The sequence below is a fragment of the Cryptomeria japonica genome, chromosome 6 (assembly GCF_030272615.1).
Source record: "Cryptomeria japonica chromosome 6, Sugi_1.0, whole genome shotgun sequence".
Taxonomy (NCBI): domain Eukaryota; kingdom Viridiplantae; phylum Streptophyta; class Pinopsida; order Cupressales; family Cupressaceae; genus Cryptomeria; species Cryptomeria japonica.
Genome location: NC_081410.1, coordinates 33,568,953 through 33,593,142, shown reverse-complemented (window position 1 = coordinate 33,593,142; position 24,190 = coordinate 33,568,953).

Below are 24,190 nucleotides of genomic sequence, written 5' to 3'. Positions count from 1 at the left end.
TATTTTATGATTGGATTGCGCTCCTAAAATTTCAGGAAAAATGTCCGAGATCGTGTGCACTTCGGGCGCCATGGTCTCGACAACTTTTCACCGAATTTTCAGGGCCGTCGGATATGATGATTTTAGAGCGAATCCCGAAGTTACAAGTGATTTCAAGATGTTTTGACCCCCAAAATCAAGCCCCCAAGTTCAAAATAGGACCTAATTAGGGTTTTTGATTAAATGATGTATTAGAGGAATAAAATGAAAGGGGCACACTTTAATGAAAGGGCCCAACTTTATGATGTGGGAGATGATAAAATAGAACCTTAGACCTAATTAATTTAATTAATTAAGTGCTAAAGGGGAAATGCAATGCAAAATGCAAAATGCGCCAAGGCGGGTGCTAAACTAGCTGTGAAATTGTACCACTTTAACAAGTGCATACAATTTACGATGCTACATTTAGCCCCCACTTTAGCGGTCATATGAACACTACGTGCATATGCAAGCTAAAGTACAGGAAAGTAAACATTATTTGAAAAAGGATATATCCATAAGTCTATCGAACAAAGCCCCCAGCGGTATCTACAGTACACAGTTAGGAACCACACCCTACAAAACACACGTTAGATCACAAAATCACCTAATGCCTACTAAGGAAGGTGATGAAAATTCGAGGGTAGCTATATGCCCCCCCCTGTTTCGGCTTGCTAATTTTAGTGAGTTGAAACAGGGTATCATGTTTACCACTTCGAATTGTTAAAGAATATTGATGACAAATGCTCACAAGAAGATTTGATATGAGATCAAAAACTAATGGAGAATCATTTGGTAAGAAAGAGGACTAAATCTCAATTCCAACACAATAAAGAGTGTGAGGATTTGAGAGTTCTCTAACACAAGATGAAGGACGTAAATGGAAACAAAATGCAAAGAGAAGAAAAGAAAGGAAAAAAAGCATGAATACACACAGTGGTAATCCATGAGAAGAATAGTGAGAGAGAAAACATGGACTTCTCACCCCTAGATCTTGTCTAGGTGATCCATGGGAAAAAGGACATGGAAAACTAGCCCCTAGAGTCTGTCTAGGTGATCCATGTAAGGGAGGAGAGTGAGAAAGTCTAGCCTTATGCCGCTAGTTCCACTCAACCTCGTGCATGTGTGTGTAAGGGAGGTTAGAAGCACCTCATAGGAGTCTATGCCCGAGTATGCTACAACCTATATATGTATAGTACAAAAGCGTGACATCTCGCTCTAAGAGTCTGTGCTCTGGTTCCGAGAATAATCACCTTGCATAAAAGAAAAAATGGAGAAATCTCACTCTAAGAGTCTGTGCTTTGGTTTTGAGCATGACCCATTGCTCAAAAAGTGTAATGTTTATGTCATAAGCAAAGTAGAACAAGGATACCTACCTTCATCACAAAAGAAGATACCCCAAAAATGCAACAATGTCATAGATCCAAGCAAGAGAGTTTTGCACTCTTTAAGCAAGGATAAGATAGTTGAAAAGGGATATCTTGTAGTATATGTAAAGGAGATCCTTAGAGGAGAAGAGATCTTTGTACAAAAGACACCTATCCCTGAGAGGAATTGTCTAAGAAGAGAATAAGAATGCAATATTTCCTTCTTTTGCGGGGTGAAAGTGATTCTTAATGAAGGATGACGCTTTTTTTTTAACCCAATTTGGAGAGTGAATTCATTATGGATGTATTTTACCAAGTGCAAAAGAGGTTGTAGTCAAGGACTTACACCTCTTGTAAGAGAGAATCCTTGAACAAATAACAACAAATGCATACAAGGAATAACATCAAGTAATAAAGTTCACACCATCCACGAAATAGGAAAAAGTGGATCCTTAGATAAAAATAAGGAAAGATCATTGCCTCCCAAGGATAAGGACAATGAGAAGGACTTACACAATCTTCTAGGGAGAGATTTAGACATAAGCAAAATGTACTACATACTCACATGAGTTCATGCAAGCAAAACATTAGTGTATGTAAAATGCTCCTCACAAGAAGTGGGTAGGATAAGAAAGAGAATAAACATCTTCTCTCATATCTAGGAAAAGAGGATTCTAAAGAAAAGATGATCAATATTTCCACACTATTACCCCAAAGGGAAATTTTAATCATAAAAAGAAGAGATGTATGAAATCACTCTTGTCCCCATAGGAACGAGAGATAACATAGAAAATTAGGCTATTATGTTGCTTCAAAAATATGATTGCACTTGAAATTGTACCATCATGAATGACAATGAGCCCCCAGTAAATGAGCTACCAATATCACATAATGATGAGCAACATAATAGCCATTAATGTTATTTAAAGACATGATAGATTGAATGAGGTATTTGAATATGACATGCTAAATTCTCAACTATAAGTGAGATCAAAAACATGTATAAAATGATAAAACCTGAAGAAGAAAAGTCACACGAAATCTTAGAAGAGGGATGAGTGTAATTTATTAGAGCCTTATCCCTGGAGGAAAGGACTTTATGATGAATAGGAGATAAAGATTCATAAGTGGATTTAGAAATTTGAGGGGAGTTATAAAGAGGTTTGTTCATCGCCAAGATTTCCTTATGAGGGGAATGAGAGTTGATAGAAGTAGAAGATGATTTAGTTGAAGTGAGATCATTATCACTACTAAATATAGCATTCACATTGAGAGATGGTCTTTTAGATGCTTTGGTGGGCTTAGAAAGATTATATCCAAGTCCAAATGAATTTTCATGCATGTTATGTTCTAAAGGAACTTTGATTCCTTGTTCATTTGCGGCACAACCATTTCCACTATAGCCACTCTTAGCCAAAATGTGAAAACCACGACCATAACAATTAGCCATTTCAGAAAGAGAAGGTGGTTTTTCATTAGACAAAGAATCAAATTCTTCAGAATTAGAGGTGTGAGGAGAAGAAGTGGCCACAAAATTATTGCTCATAGGTTCAGGTAAGACTGATTGATCTCTAGTTTCTTCCTTCTTTTTAACTTTAAGCTCTCTAGGAGGAACCCTATACTCACCTACAAAGGTGGGATTAAAATCAAGAGATCCCCAATCGTCTTCTCTGAGAACCTTCTCAGGATCAAAAACCTTTTCATGTGTAGATTCAAGTTGAGAAGAATCTTCTTCAAGAACTTCAGACTCATCCAAAGAATTTTGATTATCAGAGGGTGATGATTCATCTATAGGTATTTTGTTTAACGAGTCATCACTAGAAGAGGAAGGCTTATAAGAACTCCCTTTGGAAGTATATGTTTGCAAACAAGCTTGAAAATTAGTATCACCTATCAAGGTATATGTCTTATTGTTATAAATAAATTTAACTTGTCTATGCAATGTAGAAGGGACAGTTTGCATACTGTGAATCCAAGGTCTCCCTAATAACAAGTTGTATGTTAGATTTCCCGACATAACATGGATAGGAGTAGGCAAAGTAATAGGTCCCACTATGATGGGTAAGGTGATAATACCTAATGAAGACTTAGCCACATTATCAAAGCCTCGAATGGGATGAGAGTCAGGCTCAATAAGGGATGTATCCACATTCATCTTATGCAATAGATTAATGCTACACACATTAAGGCCAGAACCATTATCTACCAGTGTTCATCTTATAGCAGTGTTATTTATGATAACCACAATCATCAAGGGATCATATTGATGTTGAATTTCACTAGTAGGCAATTCATCTTGAGTAAACACAATTTGAGCTTTAGGATTCATCACAGAGTTAACCAAAGATACTATATTGCTAGATGTATTAGGTGGAGGAACATTCAAATCTTTCAAGGCATCTTGTAACATTTCATGATGAGCGGAAGAAGTTTGGATCAAATCCCAAAGGGATATCTTAGCAGGGGTAGCTTTAAGTTGTTCTATGAGATCATATTCCTTATCAAGAACTTGTGAAATATGAGGAGCTTAAGGAAGAATAGGTTGGGAAGGAGGAAGTGAAGTTGGGATAACTGGAGGAGGATTAGGTTGCCTATTGTTTCTTGTGTTATAGGTATGGGCAACCGCCTTATAACTCTCTCTATTCAGTTGCTTAGCATACTCATAAGAGCTCTTAGTAGAATAACCTCCTTGCACAGTAATAATAGGTTTCTTAGGAGTGCAAAAAGAATCATTAGCATAACCACCTTGAACCACTAAGATAGGCTTATTTAAAGGTTGAGAATTTTGAGAAGGACAAGCACCTTGGATAGTGAAGAGAGGTTTGTTAGGTGTTTCATTCACATGTATCAAATTGATTGAGGATGGTTTAGAGAAATGAACAAAAGTGTTGGAAGAATTATTGATAGTCTTCTCTTGCACTAAAATCTTATCATGGATTAAATCAATTTTAGGAGGGAGACAAGGGGTAGGCATTGATGTTCTAGTAGGAAGAGTAATACTAGGAAAGGTCATATCATCCTCTATCATCAAAGGATCTACATGGGGAATAAACTCTCTAGGAGACGGATCAACATTACTCTCTAAAGTCTCACTTTTGAGAGGGAGATCTTTGAAAGAGATGTTAACCATCTTGCTTTGAACTAGGGTTTCCTTATGAGTAGAACCAAGTTGAGGAGAGGGAGATGCTTTATTTTTAGAGGGAGAATAATTGAGATTCAAGGAAGGTGAGAAACTATCAAGGGAGTTTTCAATCTTGATTTCATCCCCTTTGGCTAGGGTTTTCTCATGGGGTAGAGAATAATCTACACCTTCTTCTAATGGTTCATCCCAAATAGTGAGTTTGTTGAAAGGAATGTTTGAAGTATTGTCAATTTCGGGAGAGGAGATAACATTGTTTATTAATTCCTTATCCTTAGGAGGGAGAGCATCAATAGATGTGTTAAACTCATCCTCCTTCCTCAAAATATGTTCAATATGATCTTTAGGGGAGAGAGAATTAAGGAAATTGCTTATTATTTCATCTTCTTTCTCTAAGGGATGCTTATGGGTAAGACCAACTTTAGGAGAAGGGTAAGCATTTATCATTAATTCATCATCTCTAGTGGGAATTTTGTTGGAAAAGGAAATGCCATCACTAGGAAATGTAGGGATAATGCCATCTTCTTGCACAAAAGGATCCTCATGAAGGGAGTGTTTTTTAGGAGGAACATGAACATATGTCTCCAAAGATTCATGCTTAGGAAGGAGATCTTTGAAAGAAGTGTTCATAACCTCTTGTTGCACTAACATGCCCCCATTGGAAGGACCAACTTTAGGAGAAAATAAGTCAATGTCCATCAATACCTTTTCACTTAGAGAGGCATCATGTAGGGAAGGTGAAGTAACATTAAGAAAGGTGTTTATGATATCATTCTCTTCCTCTAGGATAGCTAAATAGGAAGGGCACATTTTAGGAGAATTGTCAAGATCACTCTTAAAGTCTTCATCCTTAGAGCATGGGAGAGTCTCAAAGGGATTGGGAGCAACTGTTTTAGGCACTAAAATGTTGTTATAGATGGGGGGAGGTTCTTTAGGAGAAGGAAAAATTGAAACAAGGGAAGCTAACCCATTATCACATCTATGAAATGAATGCATCATGACAACAATTTTCCTCTTTCAAATGATAACACATGCAAAATAGAAGGAAATGTTTAATTTTAACCAATGCAAGCACTTAGAATGTAGATTTAGAAAATGAAATTTATGATTCAAATGAGTTCCTAAATCAGATTTGAAATTATTGATCCCAATTAAGCTATCCACAAGTTCAACTTTGAATTGAAAAATTAGGGTTTTAGCAAAAATTTCCTCTAAATTTTTGAATCTTGCAAGAAATTAAAACTTGTAAATACAAATTTGAATTTGAAATAGCATAAACACTCAAATTTGAAAACATAAATCAGAATTAGAGAAGATTGGAATTCAGGTCGGGTTCACCAAAATGTGTGGGGGAAAAAGTGACACTAAGTAAACATGCCCTAATCTCACTTTCAATCACACACTTGTGGAATACGAAAGAGCCTAGAGGTATCACACAATTGGCTACTTCTTTTTGTGGAAGAGGGAGCCATGAGCTACCTATTAGGATTTCTATTCCTTTGTTGCAAATGATAGATAAAATGGTGCAAGTTCAACTACTAGCCCTAGAGTGCAAGTATGAACTAGTAACAAGATTGCAAGATTGAGATTAAGTGATGAAAAGCTGTAAACACAAGGACAAAAGGAGAATGCAGATGTGTACCTGAGGTTAAAATCTGAGTGGAAATGTTCAGGACGGGGGCGCATGCGCCACTGACCTGATTCTGCACCTGAAACTGCTCCTTTTGGCAACCTGAAAGTTGTCGAAAAGTGTTGAAAACTGCTGTTCTCTGAGGGACCAGGGCGCCCAGTGCCCCTGTCCCAGGGACTAGGGCACCTAGCACCCCTGTCCTATTAGGACCAGGGCACCCCATGCCCCTGTCCTAGGTTTCTTGTCTACAATTTGGTGTGTTGTCCCGTCTCAGTCTGCTTCCGTCGGATCTACAACTTGCGGCGTCCTTCGAATTCAAAAATCTGCACTTATATCTGAAAAGGGGTTGTAGGTGGCTATATAGGGTTTTACCTTAGTCAAACCCCCGCTTTGGTGATTTCCACCTCTACGAATAGCCAAGTTGTATAGTAAAAGTTGTGTGTGCAGACCTTGTGTGTCTGGAAGATCCTAAAATGAAAGTAAGCAAACTAGAGCAACCTAGAAAGTAAACCCTAATTGCTTGTAAATGATAATGTAAATGATCCAAATCAAGATGCAAAGTGATCTAAAGCATGAATACAAATGATACAATGAGGCTTATGCAATGACATGAAAACAACATGAAATCATACCCAACCCCAAGGGAGGGGTACAAGCCAATCTTCAGTCGGTAATCCCCTATTGCTCTTCAATGTCTTCAAAGCCCTAAATGGATGAATGAAATTGATGAATTCTTGATGGATGGATGTTGAATGTTGTTGAAGTCTCCAAAGATCTGCTCTTTCGCTACATAGAAGGTCCTTGAAACCAAAATTCCGATCCTTTCAAATCAAGAAAGAGAGCTCTTATATATGAAACCCTAGGTCTTAATTTCAACTTTTGGCTGACCTAGAGATTGAATCTCCCACCAATTTCTTGGGGTTAAGCTTTATTTTATGATTGGATTGCACTCCTAAAATTTTGGGAAAAATGTCCGGAACCGTGTGTGCTCCGGGCGCCATGGTCCTGACAACTTTTCACCAAATTTTCAGGGTCGTCGGATATGATGATTTTAGAGCAAATCCCGAAGTTACAGGTGATTTAGAGATGTTTTGACCCCCGAAATCAAGCCCCCAAGTTCAAAATAGGACCTAATTAGGGGTTTTGATTAAATGATGTATTAGAGGAATAAAATGAAAGGGGCACACTTTAATGAAAGGGCCCAACTTTATGATGTGGGAGATGATAAAATAGAACCTTAGACCTAATTAATTTAATTAATTAAGTGCTAAAGGGGAAATGCAATGCAAAATGCAAAATGTGCCAAGGCGGGTGCTAAACTAGGTGTAAAATTGTACCACTTTAGCAAGTGCGTACAATTTAGGACGCTACACTGAGAGAGAAAACCTTTTCTTGCAAACTTAGTGACACACCCAATAGCTAATCAGAATACGATCGTTGAGTCTCACGCAATGGATTCTCAACGCCGTATTATCCGACTCTAAATGCTAATGGGGGCATGATATGGCAAGTGTCTTGGGAGAGTTACTATCTCTCTTGCACAAAGATTATCACCCTTTTGGAGGTGAATTGGGTAGCTTCTAATTTAACTGGAACTAGTAAGGGATCCATTCGGCACGTCGGGGTATAATACTCAATTAAGAGGTCTCCCAGCCTTGAAAACCAAGGTTTTCTATACTCGAAGGTACAAAGGAGAGCTATTCCCGAGCACTATCGTTGACTTGATTTTCATCAAATCGCATTTATTTTATAGTGGGTTGGATTACTTGGCATTAGCCATTCCCACTTAGGTCGTTCCCCTCTCACCGGCCTTAATGGCTAAGAGTTATTAGCTCCTCGGGAGGGCACGCCTGCTAAAGATATGCACTAATGAAAGTAAAAGATGAGTCTAGCTTTCTGATCACCTAAGAAAGGTGAGAGAATACTCGCCTATCATCAAAAACAAAAAATACATGATTGTTCCTTCCTTTAGCAAAAGACAAGTGTGCCTAGAAAAATTTAAGAAATACACAAAGTTTTGTTGAATTCTTTTAAGGCAACCTGCAAAATAGATCCATTAGTAATCATGGTGTGTTTGGTTGAAATAAGTTTTTGGCTAGCATATCTTTGAAAATCATCCTACAAAACTAGTTAGGATGCCAAAAAGCTCAGAAGCAAACCAAAGTTAGCATTAATAATGATCGGATTAAAACCTAAAAACCCTAAAATGTAGTCCATTTAAAAATCCCAGAAATAGAGAGTCGTATGACATGATTTACCAGCTTGTACGACAAAACTTTAGATCTCATGAGAATGCAGAAACAGGCTCGTACAATAGAGAAATGAGGTTATACGAGTAAAGAAAGGATTATCGTGCCAACTCACAAAAAAGTTCGTACAAGCGAGCAAAGGAGCTCGTACGAGTTTCAGAATCAGACCCAAGCAGAGATGAATGTTGATGAAGCTTGAGAGACCAAACATGATAATTTTGGCCCCATGGTGGATGCCAAAATGTCGTGCCTATGAAGTGTATACCTGCAGCAGCAACACAAAACACTCAATAGATGATTACAAGCATGGTTAGCAAATTTAGAACAAATAAAGATAAAACCATGGCTAATAGATCTATCACCTCCTAATAAATGCGAGTACAGATTTGCTCTCAGATCTAGATAAGGAAATTCCAATTACTTGACTACATCTAGATGGAGGATTTAAGATGATAATGATGCATTTAAGCTAGAAAAGACAATGATTAAGCTACATGATTCAACAATTATGCTAGAAAATAAGCTAGATCTAAGAATGCAATTTCCCATGATAACAATGCTCAAATGATATCCTAAGAGATATATGCCTATAGTAATAATGCCTGAAATGCAAATGAGATGGGATGATTATTTCTCCAAAATAGGGTCTATTTATAGGATTTCCAAGGCCAGGGGTGAGGTGGCAGGAATCAACGGTCAAGATTCAGTCTGAAGATATCAATGGTGAAATTGGAGGAGGTTAGAAAAGAGGTTGGATGAAAGGGAACATTTGTCATCTCTATGGTGACAAGTGTAAAGAAGATTCAAAGAGAGGTTAGATGACAAGGAATATTTGTCACGTCTACGGTGACAAGTGTCAAGAGGCTTCCAAGAGAGGGGACATGTGGCCTAAGAATGCCATGTGTCTCAAGGTGAGAATATCCACACCATAGGAGGTTAGGATGTGCAAGCTAAGGTAGGTTTAATTAAATGAAGGGTTAGATGGAATGGGGTAGGTTTATAAGTGGTTAGGTTAGGTGCTTAGAAGTTAGGAGGCATGTGGGTAATTTGAATTTAAAAATTCAAATAATAAGAAAAGGCTAATTAATTTTGAACAACTCATAAATTGATTTGTTTTAATTAATTAGAAGATTAGAAGAAATGAATTTGAATGGGAAGGAATTAATTAATCAAAGGGGATTATTGAAATGAACCTATTAAATAAATCCTTAGATTTATTAATAAGTAGATGAAAGGGGGATTTTAATCAAATTGCTGATGAATTCAATTAAATTTGGGAGGGGGATTAATTAAATGATTGCTTATTCAATTAATTATCTTTAGACCATTTTTAGGTGTATACAGAGAATACACACATAGAGGTATAATAGAGAAGCCAAGAAGCTAGCAAGTAACCTAATAAAGAGAGTCATTTTGCTGAAGGGCAAGACTAGTTCATTGCTTATTCATTGACTATACTTACTCTGAGGAGGGCTTTCCCCCATAGCCCCTAAAGGCGAAAGGGAATAAAGCCCGAACTACAAAGTAAGGATAGAAGTTGGAGGTGGGAGTTGCTAGCCAAACTAGGCAGAACTAGATAAAGTAGTTGAGTCAATAGAACTTTCACTCACTCAGCCTTCACTTAACATCCCAAGATCTTGGGAGGTTCTTTGAGTGGTTTTTGAATAATTGCCCAAAAACTGGCAAGGTAGGGCTAATTAGGGCTCTAGGGCTACTAGGCCTAGAAAATGGGAGATAGAGGGAACAATGAAGAAATGATGGAAAGCCAATTGAAGAACCAGCTGAATGGAATGGAAACACCTTTATAACACCTATTACAGCCCCTGCAAGTACATGTTAGAGGATTGAAAATCTTAAGGGTTGGACTTACCCTTGTGAACCTCAACCATGCTTGAAGCAACTATTGAGCACAACTTGATAGGGAGCACTCCAAGAGAGTTTGAGTGTTTTGGTTTGTTAAATGACAAGTGAATAATGAAAGGAGACCACTAAAATATCACCCAACTACCTATTGAGCAAGGTCAAGCTCTCTTTGAGAACCCCTCACCATCAGATACTTATTTCCTTCATCAACCTTCACATTAGCACTTTCAACTATCTTTCTCAATCTCTTGTTATAACATCAATAGGCCTTGGTCTTAGTAAAATAATGAAGAAATATTCTTTCATCACTTCCAGAATCAAACTTCCCTAGATCTTCATCTCTTCTGATATAGCATTTACTACCAAAATTTTTGAAATATCTAACTGTAGGAACATGACCAAACTATAACTCATAAGGATTCTGATCGATATCACCTTGGATATGCACCTAATTAAAGGTATACACTGTAGTACTCCCTACTTCTCTCTAATAGACATGCAAAACATTTCCTTCAATCATCATGGTTCTAGCAGCTTCCTGAATTGTCATGTTCTTCCTTTCCATAATACCATTCTGATGAGGGGTCCATGGAGCAGATAACTTTCTCTTCACCGCATTCTCTTCACAAAAAGAATTGAACTCACCAAAGGTAAATTCAGCACCTCTGTCAGATCTCAGATATTTTAGCTTCTGACCAGTCTTTGTCTCAACCATAGCTTTGAAAATCTTGAACTTCTCTAATGCTTTAGGCATTTCCTTATAGAAAGTAACCCACATCATCCTTGAATAGACATCAATCAACAACATGAAATAATTGTCTCTGTGCAAGCTTCTCACTCTAGAGGGACCACACAAATCAGTATGCAAAAGATCCAATATCCCATTAGAAGTATATTGTTTCCTTTTGAAAGAAACTCTTGTTGCTTTCCCTAGATGACATTCCTTACATACCGGATTAGTAGGATTTACAATCTTAGGAAGATATCTCATTGCTTGGTTAGAACTTATCTTAACCATGCAGTCAAAATTTACATGACACATTCTTCTATGCCATAACTAATCGTCATCATTATGAGAAATCAAACAGCTTTTATCACCAACAATCAAGTGAAAGATATTACTCAGTGTTATGCTTACCATCAAGAGAAATAGAACCTGTGCCATGGATTATACCAGCTTTGTCATATCCAAATCTTACTACACCACCATCATACTTTTCCATACTCACAAACTTACTCTTATCACCTGTCATATGATGAGAGAAACCATTGTTAGTAACCCATTGATATTTCTCTTCAACTTTAGCATCTAAAGCTTTCTCTTCAACACTACAACTAGTAGAATTAGTAGTAATCAGATCATCTTCTTTGATAGAAATGAACACCCATTAATATCCTAAATTTCCTTTCTCAGACTCATCATCTATTACACCTTCATCAGTAGCAAAATAACAATTCTTCTGATATTTAGGCTTATAGGGCTTAAATGGCTTCTTATAAACTCTAATTGGACACCTTGAGGCAAAATGTCTTATCTTATTGCATAAAAAACATTTAAGAGCCAACTTTCATTAATACTTATCGACAACTTTAGGCAATATTCTATAGATTAGGTCTTCAATCTCTATTTCATCTTCTTCAAGCTCTCTCATCTCCTTCTCATATCTGGATACCCTTGTAGATCTTTCTCTTGAATCATATTTCTACTTCCCAGATATAATATCTTTAAATTCTGATTCAAATTTAGGAGGGACTTTGCCAAACTCACTCAACACAAAAGAAGCAATCCTTCCAATCAGCATATCTCTAGTCAAATTTCTCACAATCCAAGTCTCTTCAATAGAAACAACCTTATGCTTGTAAGAAGGAGGGAAGGATCCTAGCACCTTACCAACAATCTCAGACTCTTCCAATACTCCACCGAGATGTCTAATGTTAAACACAAGCTCATTCAATTTTTGCATAAAGGAGGTAATATTCTCATCTTTGCCCATTCTTTGCGTCTCATACTTTTCTTTCATGCTCAACAACTTAGCAACTTTCACATGGCTATCACCTTCATACAAAGTCTCTAGATTCTTCCATATCTCATGATCAGTCTACAAATCCATCACATTAGTCATCTTAGAATCAAACAAGACACTCAACAATGCTTCCTTGGCTCTAATATTGAATTCAACTTCCTTTATCTCATCCAGAGTAGTAGGACCATTCTTAGGAGCATTATATACATTCTTAGTAATCTTCCAATAGTCTTCACCAATGCATCTCAAATAGCATTCCATCTAGTTCTTCTAGAGAGTGTAATTTGTTCCATCAAATCTTGGACTATCCTTCTTAAAAGAAAAGGTTTCCATCCTATATCTCCTCAAGTAGTCAAGCTTCTTCTAGAGGATCTAGATCTAATAGAAATTGTTGACAACAATGCAACAAACTAAGAGGGGAGATAAATCAGTTTACTCACAAACTCTACATAGTTCAAACTTAAATTTGGATCTGATTATTATCAATGAAAGCATAAACCATCACCACATCAATAACACATGACACCAATATTTTTGATGTGGAAAACCCAATTAAGGGAAAAACCATTGTGGGAACCTACCCACAATGAAATAATACCCTGTTAGGAGTAAATGTAAATATCATAATGGGGAATGCACATGCATTTAGACACACTACCTAGAGCTCACTACTCAAATAAAAGAAGGGATACATCCTTGATGAAGGCTCACTACCTTACACCATTCGGACAACAATCTAGATTACATGAACTATGAGAATAGCATCTCTAAATGCCTGGTTAGACTTTTGTTTAAGAATAGATACTCAAACTCTACTCTTCACACTTTTTTACACTCTTTTGTACTTCTCCTCTGCTAATGAAAGATTAATTCAATGTTTGCACATGCAGATACATCACATGAATATTACATATATTTATACAAATCATCAACCTATATTTCAAGGTTGGGTAAACGCTCAACACAAATTACAAAATAATAACCTTGTGCACACTACAACAATGCATGCAGACCAAAACAATACTGGGTAAGACATATTCTAGATCCAAATCAATACCACAACCACAAAACACCACCAATAATTATGCCTCGATCATTTGCAACATGCTACAATCACCAAGAATGTTGCATAACACAAAGAAAACCACTGGATAAAGAAAATGATCAATAATGTACACAACAATCAATGTAGACCATCAACACAGATAGGAACCAATCTACAAACATCCACAAGCAACATGAATCACCACAAAAATAACCGCAACATCACTACTTACTAGAATCTCCATCATCATTATACCGTACCTCAAGAACACAAACTAAACTGACTGTCAAACTGAAAGATTCACTTGTGGACTTCCAAATCATGAACCATCTAAATTGAGGACACACATTAATGTCCGAAACACTCTACCAAATCCACAAACCAAGATATAGCAATTTTGAAGCAATGCAGAGCACAATCCAAGATACCAAATAAAACAAACACCAAAAGAACAAACATACTACCGCATAACACAACTCGATCAAATCATCACGCATGCCACTAAAAATTCTACTGAATCAAATAGAGATAATTATCTCTAAACCCATTAAGTTGTAATAGCTCAACTGCAACACATTAGCCAAACCAACACATCCAATCTAACTACAACACTAGAATACACAAAACAATATGTTGACATCAATGACAACACATCATTCTAGAAAACTTCTCAACAATGTCCAACAAAAACATCACATCAACTACTTGTAGTAGATTTGGTTAAGAAACTTTGTAACTCATTTGCTATCTCCCTGCTACAATCCACTCACACTAAAAATACTGTTGCACTAAATTTTCTTTTCTTCTTCGTTGACAAATATCAACTTTCTTACTCTATCACTCATCACCTTATTTTTCGCTCATACATCACTATGTTCAAACATTATATATATATATATATATAGACACACACACACACACACACACACACATATATATATATATTTATTTGTGTGTGTGTGTGTGTGTGTGTGTGCCTATAAGAATATACATCAAGTTGGAGTCAATGACACTTTCCCAAAAGATACTCCAATAGTTAGATCACACACTACAAGCATGAGAGCAAAACAAGAATAAAAACATTAAATGTGGCCTAATCCGAAATGAACATATCCTCGGATTTCCACAAGAACACACTTCTAAAGCATTACGAGCATGATCCAACACATCATAAAGTGAGTTAAAGACATAAATAATGGATCATCAAAGAATTATCATTAGATATTAAAAACAATAGGAAAATGAAACTCGTAGAACTGTCAATCATTGCACAACTGAATGTATTTATAGAGCACAACATCTGGAGCATGACTTCTAGAGCATCAAAACTAGAATACAACAATCTCAAGTAATGACCACGAACATATAAAAAATGTGCTATCATATCTGCAATGAGACAACAATGCGGAGCATTGCAATTCTAAAAAGTGTCAACTGAATACCACCAGACTACATTATTATTAAAGAATATAGATCTAGAGCATGAAACCAATTACCACAACCAACACCAAAACTTAGACACTATGAGAAACATAACCACATACTTATACTACACGATTCTGAAGAAATTGTCTACCAAAAGAGTAATACCAACAACATACTTACAACCACTGCTGACCATCTTTCATACATATATACATATCTTTCATTGTTCTTCATTGCCTATACTCTACACACTCAGCATACACTACATACTGCAATATCTAGACCAATCTGGATTATCAAAATTGACATCATTGACAACCAATCAAGTATTTCAAACATGACCTCAAATCTGGTTTCTTTCATTGCTCCCACTCAAATCTAAAAAATCCCTACCAATTTATAGAAATGAATGGCTCTGATACCAATTGTTAGGTTTTAGGTGGATCCCAAAAAAAAAAAATTAACAATTATACGTAGATTTGAATACAAAACACAAATAATGCAGAGATTTAACGTGGTTCACCCAAGGTGGGCTACATCCATAGAACTCAACCATCCAATCTTTTCTTATTATTTAATTAAACAATACACCACCATTACCAATCTTTTTTCATTCCAAATGCTTATAATGTAACTTTTTAGGACAACAGATAGGCCAACACACTGGGGTAAAGAAATAAGACAAATTAATCACTAGATTTCTATTGGTCTACGTATCAATGTGGGACGTAAACTTGTGAAAGGTGTCAAGGTTGCATGCCACAAATGGGTGAAAGTCATGAGATGAGTGGCTATTAATGCATCTATGAAAATAAACCTACAACAAATCAAAATAACTCTAGAGTTGATAGGAACTGTCACTTCCTGGTGACAGTACGACATTAATCTGTGATAACAACAGTTTATTACAGAATATAAATCTGTCTTAATGATAAATCATATTAGTTGAAATTCCAGAGTATTAACCAATCTGTAATAACATAAAGTGCTTAATCGATTTGCAATAGTAATAATGTAATATTAATCACTCTTAATTATTGAAATAAAATAGAAAACAATAAAAATTAAATCACATGTTACTAAAATAAAATTACAGAAATCAAAAGTCACCAAGTGCCCTATGAAGTGGGCCTTGCCTGCACCTGGTGATGAAACGAGAACTTCTCTTCTACACTGAACTAATCATGCAAATATTATTTATTAGACAATGGAGTTTTGAGATCAAAATCTTCATACAATAATCTTCTTTCGAGCTGAGATATATAGATCAAGCTTATAACAATAGCTGGATAAAATAAGATAGTTTTGATTTTTCCATCCTAACAAAATAACAGTGTACATACAACCTTGGTCGTTGGCCACATATTAAAATCGTTTCTGTTACAACAACAGGCAAAAATAGGAAAATACGCAGATTTTGGTTTCTTCGAAAAGTTAGAAAGTGCTTCCTCTACCACACATTCATTTCCTCAATTAGCAATCAACGTTTCCACTTGAAGAAGTCACAAATTAAGCTAGAAAAGAGATTAAATCTATATGACTGAATATTGTTCGACAAGAAATTAATGTGGCAGCAATAGAAGTTGTTAGCTGCAATCATGAAAGCCCACCGTGGAATGCTTGTCATACGCTAAGATGGTGATGGTGTATGTCTGATATACTAACCCTATAATTATCTTAAAATAATAAAATTGTAGAATGATGACAATCCATGGGACAATACTAAGTGATTGGAAGGCTCTTGCATAGAAGGTGGCAGGAAGATTATAGAAAGTCTACGTTCTTCTCCATGTTGAAAAATATATTTTCTAAGGGTTGAAATAACAATGCTCATTAATAAATACAATCAATAATCAATATTCATAATTTAATCTCAAAACTATATTAATTATCTCTTGTATATATGAAACCATATGAAACCATATGCAACATAATGGCAACAAAATGCTATGATATAGAACGGAATTGGAATGTTTGAATGAATATGGAGGTGCATGAAATAGATCAGAATATGGCATAAAATGAGCCATAATTTTCTCTCATCATTCCTCCAACTTAGCATATTGCACGTCCTCGTGCAATCATTATGATCAAAAGGTTTTTTATTTGAATGGTAACTTTTTGGATCGATAGCTTTGGTCGTCTTCTTTAGCCTTGGCTACTATACCTAATCATATTTTTCATCAACCCCTCTTCATAAAAAGCATCATGGATTTACTTTCAATTATTTTTCACCATCTCTTCATAAAAAGTTTCATGTTTTTTCTTTAATTTTCAACCTTATAGTCTTCTTTCAAGCTTTCAATTTATTCAATCCTCCTCCGATGTTCATTTTTCCTCCATTTTTCTTTTTCATTTTCAATTTCTCTTAATTTTCTTTTTACACTTTTCACTTATTTTATTTTTATTTATTATGCACAACATCAATTTTTTAGATGCTATATATAGGAGGTATCATGAAAATTTTATATCCACATTCAGCTATGTGAAATGGGTAAAATGAAATGATAGCCAACAAAAAAGATAAGGAATATGAAGTGCTCATGCTGGGTGAACTATGAAGGGGTGGTAAAGGATAAAGTGAAATAATGGATGAAAAGATATGTAATAAGGATGGTATACCTCCCCCCAACTTAAAGCTTTGACCGTCCTCGGGAAACAAGGAGATGATAGGAATAGATGTTGCATATATAAATAATATAATAAGCAATATTAATAAAGTGAAGAGATAAAATACTGAAAAATAAAACTGATTGTTTTAGCAACTTGCATGTCCAGTTATGCCAAGGTATGGTAGGCAAAAGAACTTAACAACTATGAACCGCTAGCAAGGAAAGAACCAAAAATTTTGACTGGTACTACAACTTGATGAAATATCTCCATTTGATTGAAGCATTACATACCAAATTGATGCGAGTTGAATCCACTTGCCATAACACTTGAACTGAATCTATAGCACTTTCTATAGGTGATCAATGTCATGAGAACCACCAAAAACCAAGGCATAGCTACAAGTGAATGACAAGAGATGCTAGAAACACTCAAAGAGTGAAACAACCATAGAAGTGCATGAGTGTGCCTCAAAAAGAATTAGCTCAAAGGAAGAACACCATTATTGCATTTTTCTTTTTTCTTTTCATTTTTTTTCATTATTTTTTTTTTCATTTTCATTTTTGATAATGACAAGTGATCATTGGCAAGCCATTTTTCAATCATGCACAACTTAGTGGCACTATAAAAAAATAGATTTTCGTCACTAAGAATTTATTTCAACTACAATCTGCAAAAACTGGTTTACAAATTGTAGTTGTCTAACAACTCTTGAAGGTTTTCATTGTTAGAACTTATTGCTTTCTTTCATTTTTTTCATTTTTTTTTTCCTTTCAAAAACTACATATAATGACCACAAAATATGAAACTCTCATATGGATGTTGAAGTGAGCCCATCCAAAACTTTGAGTTCCTTTTGAAGCCCTCATGAATTAAGAAATATACCTTCACAAAGATTGACCATGCATATTCTTATAGCATGATTTCTACAAAAATTATTAATCTCATTTATCTCATACCACCATATCTAAAAGCTAAATGCAAAACTTTGTAATACATGTCCAATCACTTGGTTAAAATAATTACTTACAAGAGAAGCAATCCACCAAAGAAAAGGCTATGTCAAGAAAGACCAATGGATTCTCTCAACTTATCCATATATCATTATATGGGTGGATGAATCAATCATTATGATAAAGTCTACACATTTGCATTAGAATATGGACAAGCTCCTTGTAAGGCCTCTAACTGTTTTCAAGTTATCTCTAGGTGTGTGGCTTGTGAAAAATTTGCCAAGAACATGGTACTGCAAGATCCATAATTACACCAAGTTACATCTTGCCCTCCACGTGGTCTAGAATAAAGGATGGTGAAATAGAAAATTTGTGTCTATTAATGTGAAATACTTTGGCACAAAAATCCTCTTGTGATCTACAAGAGTGAAGCACAAAAGAAACTTTATTTTGACCATCTAGTGATAAACTCCAAGAAAGTGTGTCTTAGATACCCATATAGAGAAGCATCATTAAACTAGTACGGGTGTAAAAAGGCTGAGTAACCATAGTAAGAAACACATAACAACATTCTCAAGACCAAGAATATCAAGTATAGTAATGTAAAATATCATCTATTTAATAACTCCACCGTCAATAACTAATGTATTAATAAGAAGGGCAAAGTTAGTAATATGAACAAATACTTGAGAATAAGAAAATGGATAAACTACAATTAATTCTTGTGTAAAAATAATATAAATGAAATGACAAGACACACAAGAATGCATACCTTGATTTAGTCTAGAGCTCACTCATGAGGTTTTATTACAGGCACCAATGAAACACACAATGAAAACATTACCAAGAATTTACAAATGATTTATAAAATTAAAGGGATTTCCCCCCTACAAACTCGGTTTTTCAAAATAAAACACCCAATAAGGATACATTACGAGTGTATAGTATTTGTATGATTAGTCATGTGGAAGGGCTAGTGAAAGTACGTAGGGTAGCTACATTTTTCTTGATTAGGCTTGCCTTCATAGTCTCACCTCATCTCAATTCAGCATCCTAATTTGGTATGAGTTGGGATGATTTGAGATCTCTGACCAAACAACAAATAACTTATGATGGGTGGGTCCTGGACAAACTCATGTAATCATAAGATGGAGAGGATGTTTCTCTTGATTGACACCTCTTGAAAGGATCAAATGAGCGGGTATGGTGGAGAGACACATGGTATGCATAGGAATAGAGGAAATATTAAGGGTGATTTGTTGTGATAGTTGTAGCATGCCACATATTGATGAAAAATTTACAAAAGAGAGCAAAAATGTGTGCAATAACTCAAATGAAATCCTACAAGGTAATACACATATTTGATATGATGAGTTGGATGATATAATATTTATTAAACTACCTAATGGCTGGTCATGGTGATATATGGCGAGTGACTAGAAATAAGAGTGGGTAGTGGTGAATGATACATTGGGTTCTGCCTACTTCTAGAATTTTGAAAAAGTGTGAGTGATGGACATGCCAATCATGCTCAAATCAATAAAATGATAGATTTCTTTTCTAAGGAAGGTGACAGAAAAAAGAAAGGCAAACATACTTTCCTCTGGCCATAGTCTGGTGATGCATTTTACAAAAATTGTGCTAGGGAGAGAATTTACGAAGACTTGCCATTCATATAGGATTAATATCAATGTCAAATTAATGTTCTTGGTAGTACTACTATATATGGGTGTGAATAAAGCCAAGGCCAACAAACTATGTAAAATGTTGTTCAAGTATGTATTTCTAGGGGAAATTGATATAGTCCAAGCTAATGTGGATGACAACCTACTGATTCCACTACCCCAAAATTACTACATGTCTAAGGACTATGGTAGATAAATGAGGAAATTATCTGTTGTCTACACCCTAGAATTGAAAATGGTGGAGATGGTGGAGATATGATGGGAGGAGATGGAGTGGAGCATTTTTTTCTTCTTTGTTTGGCTGAAATAATGTCAGGTCTACAAGATGAATGGGTTAAAGAATTTGTGGAACTGTAAGGACAAGTAGTGGAAGAAGGGAGTGAGGATGATGAGGATTGGCAATTTCATCTTGGTGAAGAATGGGTGGAGAGTGACGATCGTGAGATTGAAGAAATGGTGAAGAGTCCTGCCCATGACACATGTTGAATTGAGTGCCCAATGGTAGCTAGAATGCTCATGATAGAGAAAATGAGAGAAAATAAAGAAGCCTAACCTTGGGTGGTGGTTTTCATCTACTAGATTGCATCATTCAAAATATGGTAATATTTGTATATGTTAGTTTATACTATCACCATTTTCTTTTGGGTGACAAATATAGAAGATAGTAGATATTTTCCACTAGTTCTCTAAACATAGAGTATATATAAGATTACAGTAGGGATATGTGTTGTCTGCAAATGGGGCTAAGGAAGGACGATAGGTTTGGGGATATATACATCATTTTTCTATTGTATAGGTGGGATTAGAATATCTCAACAATGGACACATGCCATCTATGATGTAATTATCAAAATTGTAATATCATTTTTGATGATCAATATAATGAGTATTTTCCCTTATCAAATATTATCTTATCAAAAATAAACAAATTAGTTTTTTATTAAGGAAAAAGCGGGTTTTACAGGGACCCAAAACGATAGAGTTACAGGCTAAATGAAAATAAACATCCAAAGTCCACAAAAATAGAAAGGCTGTCACACAGACAAAAAGGATAGTAGACCAATCCAAAAGACATCAAAAAGCTAAAACCAGAGAAACATTAACCTAAGGACTTTAAATTCTTTGCAATCTTAGTTTCAAGGATATTCATCTCTTGAGCTGCCTTCTTCAGGTCCTGGAACTCCTGAATGGAAGACTCTGCCTTTCTCTTAAGGTTGTCTATGGTTCTCTTAGAGGGACAAGAATCCTCTTTCTAGTCTTTTTCTCTATCAGCATCCAGGTCCATGATCAAGGAACCTTGCTAGGATTTATCCAACTTATCCACCAATGTACTCATAGTGGTCGAAGAGTTCTTCACAATTTTATGGCTTTTCTTCATAATGGCATTCATTGTTTCCTTGATTTTACCAATTTCCCCTTTGAGCTGCATGGTATTTTTCTCATTTTCCTTTTTCATTTTTTCCATTAGTTCTATGGTTCTTTGGAGACATTGTACCATCGAAAGCTTCTCTTCTTTAGACCACATTTCCCCTTCAGTATTCTGAGGCTGCCTTTTTTCTATCAATCCATCCAGTTTGCTAGACACCACCTTGTTCTTTAAATTAATGTCTTTTATTTTATGAAAAACCAATTTAAAAACCCTAAATAAATCCACAACACCATTTCTAGCGATTGCCAGAATATCATTTGGAAATTCCTAGTCTGGTTTTAAATAATGGTCTTCAGGATTAAGGTCTTTGGGAAGTCTAGGCCTATTCTCTCTATCACTGGTAGGGTGAGAAGAGTGGGGTCCTTCAGAGGGATTAGAGGTATCATAGGAGTCTTCCGATGAGTCCTCAGAGTAAGAAACTAGCTTCTTCTTAGGAGGGGCCTTCGCATTTTATTTAGCTTTAGAAAGGGTTTTCGCAGAGAGATCTTTTTTACCTAAAGGCTTCCTCACAATGGTTTTCTTAGGCACCTTCTTAAAGGGGGGAGTATTTTCCTCATCCCAATCAGAATTGCCATAAAAAAAAACTAGGTTTAGTATCATACCCTTCTGAGGCTGGGGTCAAAATGGGATTAGATGGAGCTAGCATATAAGCAAAGTGCTCATGAATAAGCTGAATGAGAATGACATGTAGGATAGGGTAATTCCTAGGGCTATTACGATGTTCTTGAAGATAATGTTTCAAAGAGCACAACAAGTAGTAGGGAAAAGAAATTCTAACCTTGTGTCGGAAGTGGTTGAGAAGGACAAAATGGTAGCCATAGACTCTGATAAATCTATCGTCCATGGTAATGTATTCCATTACAACCTCGAGCACTTCCCTCCAGAGCTTCTTAATGGTACCAACCTCAAAATTGTTGTTTGAAACTTTAACAAGTGCTTCCCTTTCCTCGATGGTTTTAAAAAATTTGATAACCGCTTCGTCAGAGATCTTTTTGTCAGGAAAGAACTTCATCCCCTTTGTAGAAAGGCTCGTTACTTCCCTGATAAGATTCTCATCTATCTTCACTTTTCTCCCAGAGAGAACAATTCCTTCCTCCTTCCAATTTTTGACAAAATACTTTAGAATATTAGGTTTAGTGCAATGAAGTTTCTCAAGGAAAGGTCTCATTCCTCCTCTATCAATTTGCCTCCAAACCTTTTGGTTTTTCTTGTGCTTCTCGCAAAATAAATAAGTTAGTTAAACTAAACTAGTGACTCTTGACATTTTGTGGTTCTTTTATAAATTTTCTCCAACTACATTATTTTTAAACTTATTTGTTACTTCAAATTCTATTATTTTATAGATGAATTTTCCATTAAAATCTTATGTTTAAAATATTAAGCCAAAAATTTATGATTCTTTTAGTATTTATAGATGGCATGTCCCTATTGTTAGTTTTTTATGGTTGTCTCTTTATGTTAGATGATGAAGGAATCGCTTAATGAGTCTATTATTATCTCCAAATATTTTTTACTTTAATTGTCAACCTCTAATGTTCTTATATGGGTCCCCTCCCCCCATCAGGTTAACCTATTATTAGCCCTTTTTCTAGCTTATAGGAATGACAAATAAGATGAAAAGTTGATGTTGTTTTAATTTCTTCAGATTCTATATGCAGTTCAAGAAATTGTAATTTTAATAATAATGAATAATAAATCAAAACTGTTAACCATTGACATTTTTGAGTTTTATGACAATTTTTCCGTTATAAATTTATCATCACACTTATTTGATACTTTAAACTTTATCAATTTTTAAACAGCACTTACCTTCAAATATTATAAAAATAATTTCTCTTACTTTTAAATACTAAAATATGACTAGTTAACCTTACATTTTAAGATCCCTACTTCAAATTAAATACTAAGTATAATTTAATATATGAAAAAGTCCATCCATTATAAATAAATAAAAAATGAAATGCACAAAAACTATATTTTAATATGTTATAGGTATTAATAAGTTAAACGCATTTTACAGAAACCTTCACTTTAGAACTCACTATGACCATTACATTCAATTTGTAAATACATCAATTCGATGAAACTTTTTCAATATAAATTTATCTTCTTTTGAAAAGGATTGGATGTTGGCAAATACAATGAATACACACCATTACCTAATAATATAACATCAATTTCTAAGATTCCAAATTCACATTTAATACCTATGCATAATTATATATTAAAGACTCCATTCATTCAAAATTACACACAAAAAAGAAACAATAAAAATATTTTAATATATTATATTCCAATGTAAAAGTTACATATAATCTATGAAAAAACATAACTGTAATACTTGATGGAAAACGGAAATCTAATAATTTTCCTTCTCTCTAGTTTCTTGAGGCATATCTATGAAAAGCAAAGTAGATCTCTTAGGAGTTGCATTTTTTTCTTAATTAGTTTGATACTAACCAAAGTTAATTTAACATATATTTATTTTCTTTCTGCATAGCAAAAAAAATATATTCACCACTTTTCGTTCCCTTTAGACATAACTCTTTCACATGGAATATATTTTAGTTATATGATATACTATTTTCATTTATACAAATAATGAAATATTTTTTTCTATGACTAATAGAATATATAAATCATATTTATGTGTTAAAGTATAAGTTGTGAGAAGTGTAATTTGGGATGGAGAAACATAGGATAATGAAAAAATGAGTTTTGCAATAAAATTCTAGTTCTTCAAAATTGTTTCT